The sequence below is a fragment of the Bombus impatiens genome, unplaced genomic scaffold, assembly GCF_000188095.3.
Source record: "Bombus impatiens unplaced genomic scaffold, BIMP_2.2 scf_0106, whole genome shotgun sequence".
NCBI lineage: Eukaryota > Metazoa > Arthropoda > Insecta > Hymenoptera > Apidae > Bombus > Bombus impatiens.
This window is the reverse complement of record NT_176525.1, coordinates 54,362-62,870: the sequence shown is the minus strand read 5'-3', so window position 1 is coordinate 62,870 and position 8,509 is coordinate 54,362. Positions and strand designations below refer to the sequence as shown.

The window sequence follows — 8,509 nt, the reverse complement described above, 5'->3', positions numbered from 1 at the left end:
TATTACGAGATCGCTTTAAGAAACCTTTTTAAGGCGAAACAAACACAAAATGTCTTAGCCTAAACTGAAAAACACCGGAGAGTCTCTGTTCTTATCGTGTCACCAATAAAATGTTATCGATATGTAATAAAGAAAATTATGTATACGAATGTATAGAATAAGAAGTATGAAAAAGTACGAAACTTTATCAGATTGTCAGAGCAGAAAGTGCTTTCCGTGAATCCTCAGAGAGCATCCAAACTTTATGAGACATTTTGACTATCGTTTAATCATGTACGTTACACAAGTCTTCATTTCGATAACTCAATCAACCTAAATATCGTGATAATAAAATTAGTAAAATATGCCTACTGTAGCATCTGTGTTACTATTTTCTCGATGAAAAATCAGCTCTAACATCGGAATAATTTGAAGCGGTAAGGCTTTATTCAAATATTTAGCAGTTCGATGGTAAAATTCGCACGCGCCTTATCGAATTCGTCGTCCAGGATCTGCAATCAAGGCGAGAAGATTTCTTAGGCAAGGAATATGGATTAGAGGCCATTAAACGCGCGCTCAGGTGCTTCGAGAGCTCGTGCATAATGAAAGTCTGCATCGTAGAGCATCGATACGGAAAAGGTGCGCGTGGAGTAATTGCTGCAGCTTGGGAATCATATTTTCATTAGCATCGATTTTGCTTTACGGTTACGTTGAAGTGCTTCTGATTGTTCGACAAATGGAGCAATTGCACTTCGAAATGAGTAATGGATAAGGATATTTTTCATCATTATAAAGTTTGAGAAAGAAATATGCATTTTTCAGGATTTTTTTATCTGCTTGATCGACGAGAATCTTTCGCAAATGAGGATTCTTCTCTTGAAGAGGAAGAGATTGATTGTTGAAGGTGTTATGAATCTGATATTACATGGACGAATATATATCAATACAAGAGGAGCCAAGATAATATTTTTTGAATAGAAATTTTGATAATTAATAGTTGGTAATTTTTGCATAGAAATTGTATAGATTTCCAGTAATTTTTGGAAATGTAAATAACTTTTTTTCTTTCTTCACTTTTGAAATTTACGTTGTTACGCTATTCTACTAGATTATTCCAGCAATCTTTGTTCATTACAAGCCACGCGTTTGAATCGATAATGAATGCTAGCTGCATCAGGTTCGCCTGTATATCACGCGAGGCGATTGATCTTGCGTTTCCCTTTAAGCAACGCGAAGGAACACGAGCTTCGATCACTTAGGAAATATTGTTCTATCAGTTGATATGATTTGGTCTGCGAAAGAAAAGACAATGGAAACAAACACTTTCACCTGGAAATGGCAGTGCATGCGTTACAGTGCGAACGATTTTCTGCGCTGTCATCGTTGAAAAGCAAATTAGCTGACGCGAGCATGCGATTTTCCGACTGGTTTCCTTTCTTCTATGTATCCATCGAAACGGATACGCCACAAAACTACCCGACGTATCGCACGGACGAGTACAAACAGCTTCTTCGCAATCTCACGACGATATTACGGTTCTATGAAACGAATTTACGTGATTGCACTGGAAGTTTAAGTTTCACGTAAGATTTAGTCTTTTTGCATTTCATACAGTTCGTGATGTTACGTCCGGTGACTCTTTACGTAACCCAGAATCCATTCCTCGGTCGAGGCGGCCACTAGCTGTGGAAATATAATTAGTCGGATCGCAATAACCCCAAGGAACTGTCATAAAACTAAGCATTTGTATTTTACCATTAGGGCCCTTAATTGTTATAAAATATATTCAAGTCGAGACGTTCCTTGTGGTTATTGTTCCATCAGGTAAAATATGGCAAGGTCGGATTTTTCCCATGTTCAACGATCATTTCCACCCACAAGCGACCGGTGGTGGGGGGACCAACACCCAGCAATAGTTTTCCTCTGCGACACTATCGTCACCGAATTTCATCGGTTTGTCGTTCTTAGATCAGTCAACATCTTTTGACTGGTTTTCCATCTTTAGATTAATCAACATCTCTTGACTGGTTTTTCATGCGTTGACCAGTCAATGTTTTGATCGGTTTATCAACCTTAGATCAGTCATCTGTTTAACTTATATCTATAAGCACCGAGCGTAACTGTCTATGTCTACAAAGTTGTTGGAATAAAGTGTATATTATAACCTGTTACTTTAGTGTTATAATCAGTTCAACCACCTCCATTATCCTAAACGAAATAGGGTATCGATCATTTTGTGGCGTCGATTATCTAATCGTAACAGGAATTTACGACTGCCGCTGACGCGCTTCCTCGCGAACGCGTCTCTCCGCGAACGATCGAACAAGACTTTTAGTCTCGGAATTTATGGTTTACGTTAGCTGTGAGACTTTCGAGTCACAGTTGATGATTTTCGTGCATAATTTGACATAGTTTTTTAAGATTAGAATGGAGCTTAATTATGGTGTTTTAAAATATTACTTTTTAATCATTTTTAGATGCTAGTTGAGATTCTATTTTTTTTTCTTTTTTGGCGATATACGATCGTCCTTAAATTAAAACCAGCATTTATTTAAATATAAGGCAATCTGTATGAAAATATTAAAATACTCGTGAGCCAGCCTCTTTCCCAAAAAAGCGTTTAATTTCTTTACAATTTTGTTTTCATTATGTCTCTGCATGATTATATTTGTTTAAAATGATATTTACACTTTGGTATCTTGATAGATGAATATTGAAATAAATATAATACGAGCCGTGTTTGCACTGCAAATATCAGAAAATCGATAACCACCCTTGTAAATATACGAAATATTATGCAATTGCTGGCATGTAAACATAGGAAACAGACGAATCTACCGATAATTTGGCCGATATTCACTTCACACACACACTTAAGCAAAGTTGACGATTATTACGCGTTACGCGTGTTCTATATCGACGTCCTCGTACGAATCGATAGCATTCCACGATGCCATTACGACAAGTGTTCTGTTGCTAAACGCAATTCGATCGATCGGCCAGGTATTCTACATGTAAACCGTGACGCTGGAACATCAGTCGTACAAAAAAAGAAAGAAGAATCGGAAATGGTATTTGCTGTTAACCTACTTTTTTGCATATCTCTTTGAGCATCTCACTGTATCGATGAAGCTTAATTACCGATATAGTGCCCTCTTTTCAGTACACACGTTCTGTGCAAATTATCGGTACAAATATGAAAGTTGGAGCTGTCCGATTTTCTATGAAAATAATCCAGAATATCGATCAATTAGAAACTTTCCTAAAGGCGTAAATATATCGATTTTACTACTATTATAAAGATGTAAGTATCTCAAGTATCAAAGTAATTGTGTTCGATAAAATTATTCAATTAATAATATTACCAATCTAAATGGCAAGTTAATTTGTCTTTTGTAATTGACAGGTTAATTAAGTGCCTTTGCTTTGTAATTCGTAAGTTCTTCTCTATCCTGCTTACACATATGTACACACGCTGTACACAAGTTGCAAATTAATATTCCAAATAATTTAGGAATATATGATTTTTTTTTTTGAAGATGTTACTCTGTCATATATTTCGTTCTACATTATTTCTAAATATTACTGTAATACTAACTTCGAATCACGTTACTTCGCACACAATTCGAAAATTAATTGTAAACTTCTGAAAACTAAAACGTTAAGCTTAAAAACGTTACATATTCTTGGAGGTATTAGTTTTTACCAACCAATTTCTTTCCAGTACTCTCAACGAGCTTTAGAAAATCCTTTAATCTCCGACTAACAACTTCTTCATATTACGTATACATATATTACGTATTCCACGGATAGTCCACGATTAACCCAATTCAGTTCTAATGTAAGGACAGAGGAAGCAGGCTGGATAAAAACTGAGGGTAGATTAAATCGAGAAGTTTTGATAGCCCGATATTATCGTTCAAGGAACTTGTGTTCTCGTTTTCGAAAAGTACCGTATCAAATGCCTTTCAGATATTGCAACCTGCTCGAATAAAGGCTTAGGCTTAAGTAGACTTAAGGTTACCAGACGTATCACGATTTTACTTTCACGATTTTACTTTCACTCGAAATTCTTCTACACTTTCCTTCTTCCTTCGACGGTTAGTCGTTGTTGATAGAATTTCGCAGATGTAATAAAAATCAGCAGCGCTACGAAAATAGTAGAGACGCTGTTGAGAATCGGGAACTTCCCATGTTTTTGCTTCCAACTTTCCTTTTCATTTCGCTTATCTGATTTCGCGATGGTTACTACAATATCGTGTAGCTTTTCCGCGAAGTTTCAAAGGGAGCTTCTTGCTCCAGAGAGTCAGACTTCGGCAGAAAAAGTAAATGGAACATGGCACGATAAGTGGTTTTTGTGGGCGGTTCGCACCTGCGCCGGATTTTATTCCGATCTGATTTAAACCTCGCTAACTTTTAATTCGGTTAACCTTAAAGCTACGTAACCAGTTGACGACGAACCGAGTGGGCGATGTCAAATTGCTTTAGCTGATTCGGTTGTATCTCCATCGTGTACTGTTCCTTCACCTCTTTCGCTTCTTTCCAAGTGCGATGATTTCAGTTTTGCTTTGACCGTGTATCACGTAAAAGGATGCGGAAAGAATAGAATAAGTCGAACCTCGCGGATGGAAATATTTCCTTGAAATAGCTTGGAACTAGTTTCTTATGCTAGCAATTTTTAGAAGTATGAAAATCTACAAGAAAAAAAAAAAAAATAAATAGCATCGACTAAGTGGAAACAGACTCTTAGAGAATTTTTCATGCAAAAACTTGAACCGGTAGAGAATTTTTAAAAATTGCGTTTTAGAATTAGAGGCCGAGCTGTCAGTAGTTTTGAGGAAATTTTTACTTTTTAAAAATTCTACAGACTTTACATCAACGTGCCACCTAAGATTATGTAACGCTTTTGTAAACGTGTGGCCATCTAGGTTAAATATTGCAATACCTTGTTGTACCTGCAGGAAGTAGGTTACATCGTCTGTCTCATTAATAATTTACCTTTAAATTCTCACCCTCTCTCTCTCTCTTAAGGTCGTTTCGTACTCTACACATTATGGCCATCTCGTAAAAAACTAAGACCTCGTATATAACGGCCAAATTGCGAAACATTAAAATTGCGAGTATCAAACTAAGCTACCAAAACCTCGGGACTTTGTATTAAATCGAAAGCGTAAAACTTTCAGATTACTGCTTACTACTATCAAATCACGGTACCAGAAATTTGATATACGTAGAACTTTACGAAATGATCGATATTGCGATCAAAATTGTACAATATTTTGATCATTATTTACCATCAACCCGAGGTACTAAAATTCCATGTCCAACGTTTAAAATAAAAAAAAGTTTATCATCAAACCGAGGTACTAAAATTCCATGTCCAACGTTTAAAATAAAAAAAAATTGTTATTTATTATTGAATCAAAGCATTGGGTATTGCATATAGATCGTCGTGCAATTATAAATATTGTTTCAAAATCGTGAAATAAAAAAATTCCTACTTCCTATTCAACCGAGCTACTGAGATTCCCCATATGACGTTAAAATTAAAATTTTTTGGATTATTTTTTTTTTTTTTTTAGATTATATTATTCAGATTATACTAAACGATCAGGATATTAGAAATTCTGAATGCAAGGGCAAAATCAGAAAAACTGAGAATTATCATCTATTATAAAATTATATCGACGAGAGAAATTCCTTAATTAATCGATCAAAGGGGGGGAAAAGAATGTCGGCGAGTGTTGGCGAGTTTTCGAGTTAGTTCTGGCGATGTCGATTGTTAAATTGGACTTCCATAAATCTCTTAAAGGCGTCGCGGCCTCGTTTCCGCCCTCAAGGAATGTTCCAATAGCCATAGGAATTCAATGTGAAGGAAAGTTCCGCCGTGAAAAATGAAAATGGAATCCGTTATCCGCGCGCGAGCCGTGCTTCCACTTCCGGCTTCGAGGATCTTCGAGCCAGGTTCATTAATTCGCGGAGCTGCCACCGTGCCGTAGAACTTTCCTACGAATTCGTGATCCTTCAAACCGTAATAAACTGGATAGTTATGGAGCATGATGCAGCTGGTTCACTGAAACTAGCGGCGAACCTAAGTCGAGTTAACGATGCAAACTTTTTTAAATGAATCGATAGTTGTTGGTTATGTAAGCATTTTATTTCGTATTATGCACGTCCTACAAGAAATCGGCATTTGCGTTTGGCGAAATTAAGGAGAACGTAACAATCTTACGAATATCAACTTTGACACGAACTCTTGAAATGCGCTCCTTTTTTAAAGTTTCCAGCTTTCACGCGAAACTCGTTGGAGGCAAACGTACGATTAAAATGAATTAAAGTTAATCGAAGAGCGAATTCAATAAAAAGAATTCGTTCATTACGTTCTTTTTGCTGTCTACGAAATAAGGTAGAAAAGTGGAAAAAATTAATTTTTCTAAAATATTTATACGTGAGCCATTTAGAGCAGATTTTGTTCGTAATATTTGAAATGAAATAATCTGATGTTCTTCTCCGTTCGAATTTGTTTCAATATACAGCAGTTACTCACAGAATTAAGCAGATCGCTATGTTGCTAATGAATATTGGCGGAAAGATAAATATAAATACACATATCCAGAATTAAAAACGCGATATGTATTCGATTCCTATATTTTAACAAACAATTCGTGAAAGGATTTTAGATAAAATAATCCATTTGTTTATATTGGATTGAAAATATAAAAATACCGGTATTTTACTCACACAAAATTCACCGTACACGTTGATACGTAGGAATTATTCTGTATGGACAAATAAATATCGATATTTTGTTGCATAGCCTTTGGCTTTGATGCCAGATCGCAATCCTCGTGGCACAGGCCAGATCAATTTTCGAATCAAGAAAGACGAAATTTTGTCACGTTCAGAGACCTTCCAAGGCGAAAATTAATTATAGAATTCTATTTCGCAGGAAAATCTTTTTGTGAAATTGGCAGATCTCGTTCCAGCGTATAAAAAATCATAGGTGCAGAGGAATAGTTCGTAATAAACCTGAACGTGAAAGGGAAAGATAATTATTGGCAATCAATAACAGGTTTATTTGCAGACAAATTCAAACAAATTCAGGAATTAATATAAAAAATTATAAAAATAATTATAAAAATTATAAAAAATTAAAAAATAATATAAAAGAATTAAGAAAAAAATATCTGAGGAAACAGTTACAAGAATTCTACGTAAAGAAGAATATGTCATGGTAGAATAGCCAGGAAGCTTACACTTTGAAAGTCAATGGAAAATATTCAGAGAGAAGATATTCAGAAAGAAAAATATTCAGAGTCCGCTAAAACCTGTTACATCATGACGAAATATTTGGAAAGAGTGTCATATGTTTCCATGAAACACAGATAAATTTGAATAATTTTTGTTCTTTAAAATGAATTGCTATTAAAATTAATAACAAACGCAGTTTCTGCTCACTCTACCATGGCAGCGTGGCCAAAGTCTGGGAAGACACAGACGAATTACCATAAAATAATGTCAAGTATGAAAATAGCCACGACCAACGCTGGCGTTACGTCGTGTGCCAAAATTCCTTGTGGTTGCGTTTGCGAAGGTGTATTCGTCTTCAGGAAGCCGCAAAGTCGAGGAAGCAACGAAAATTCGTTGGCCGATTTTCAGGCGGAAAGGAGAGTATGCGAAGAAAATAGCTGGCCGTGTAATTACTCATACCAGCTAGCCGGCCGTTGTTTCAAAAGTTTCTAACCTGCCTTGCCGCAGCCGCGGTGTCGCTCTTCAGCCTCTTAATGCAATCATAAATTTTAATTTTCAATTTTGCCGCAACGACTTCGTCATCGAGCATTTGTCTCCGCGTAGACCCGCCCGTATTCTCCTCCTTTTTCTTCCATTTACTTCCGGTTCTAATTGCAAACCCGCGGTAAAGTATCGATTTATTGCAACAGGACGTTGTCTAATTAATAGATCTGAATTGGAAACGCGGCTGCAATCATTACATTTAAGAAGTTATTGTCTCCCATTTTTGCAAGGACTTACCGTTTCGCTTAATGAAAATGCACCACCGGTTACGGTAAACTGGTTTGCGAGATGCGGCCAAGAACGAGATTGGAGTTGTGGTAATATATAAATTCGTGAGAAGAATTTAAGTTTGAAAAATGGCATTTAATTATCGAATTGCTCGCGTCGACTAGCGGTAGAATGGATCGATGGTGAAAACTCTCGGTCAATGTTATTCTCTTTCTCTACGTTACCTATATACTCCTCGTAAAATATTATTTCGCGTTTTATTACAAGGGCGATATTTCCTTTTTCAAAATCTATTTTAATTAAAAGCTTCCGCTATTTTTTTTTTTGTTTTTGTTTTTCTGTTACTAGTTGAAAGCTAGGGAATTGATATTTTATCGTTGAATCATTTTCGATGAATTATGAACGGTGAACAATAGCGACGAACGAGTAAAGGGTGAAAACACTCGATGAGTATTATTTTATTCTTCTATGTTTGTATTTCTGTTCTCCTTGTAAACTTGAGAAAGAA

The 8,509-nt window shown here is 36.0% G+C and overlaps 1 long non-coding RNA gene across 1 annotated transcript; it reads right to left on the bottom strand.

Annotated features, from left to right (window-relative positions):
- Positions 1-855: 855 nt before the first annotated feature.
- LOC117151187 lies at positions 856-2,554 on the bottom strand. The gene is made up of 2 exons (XR_004460928.1): positions 2,091-2,554; positions 856-1,902 (listed from the first exon to the last, which is right to left on the bottom strand). It is a non-coding gene; the product is annotated as an uncharacterized LOC117151187 (long non-coding RNA).
- Between the last annotated feature and the right edge of the window lie 5,955 nt (positions 2,555-8,509).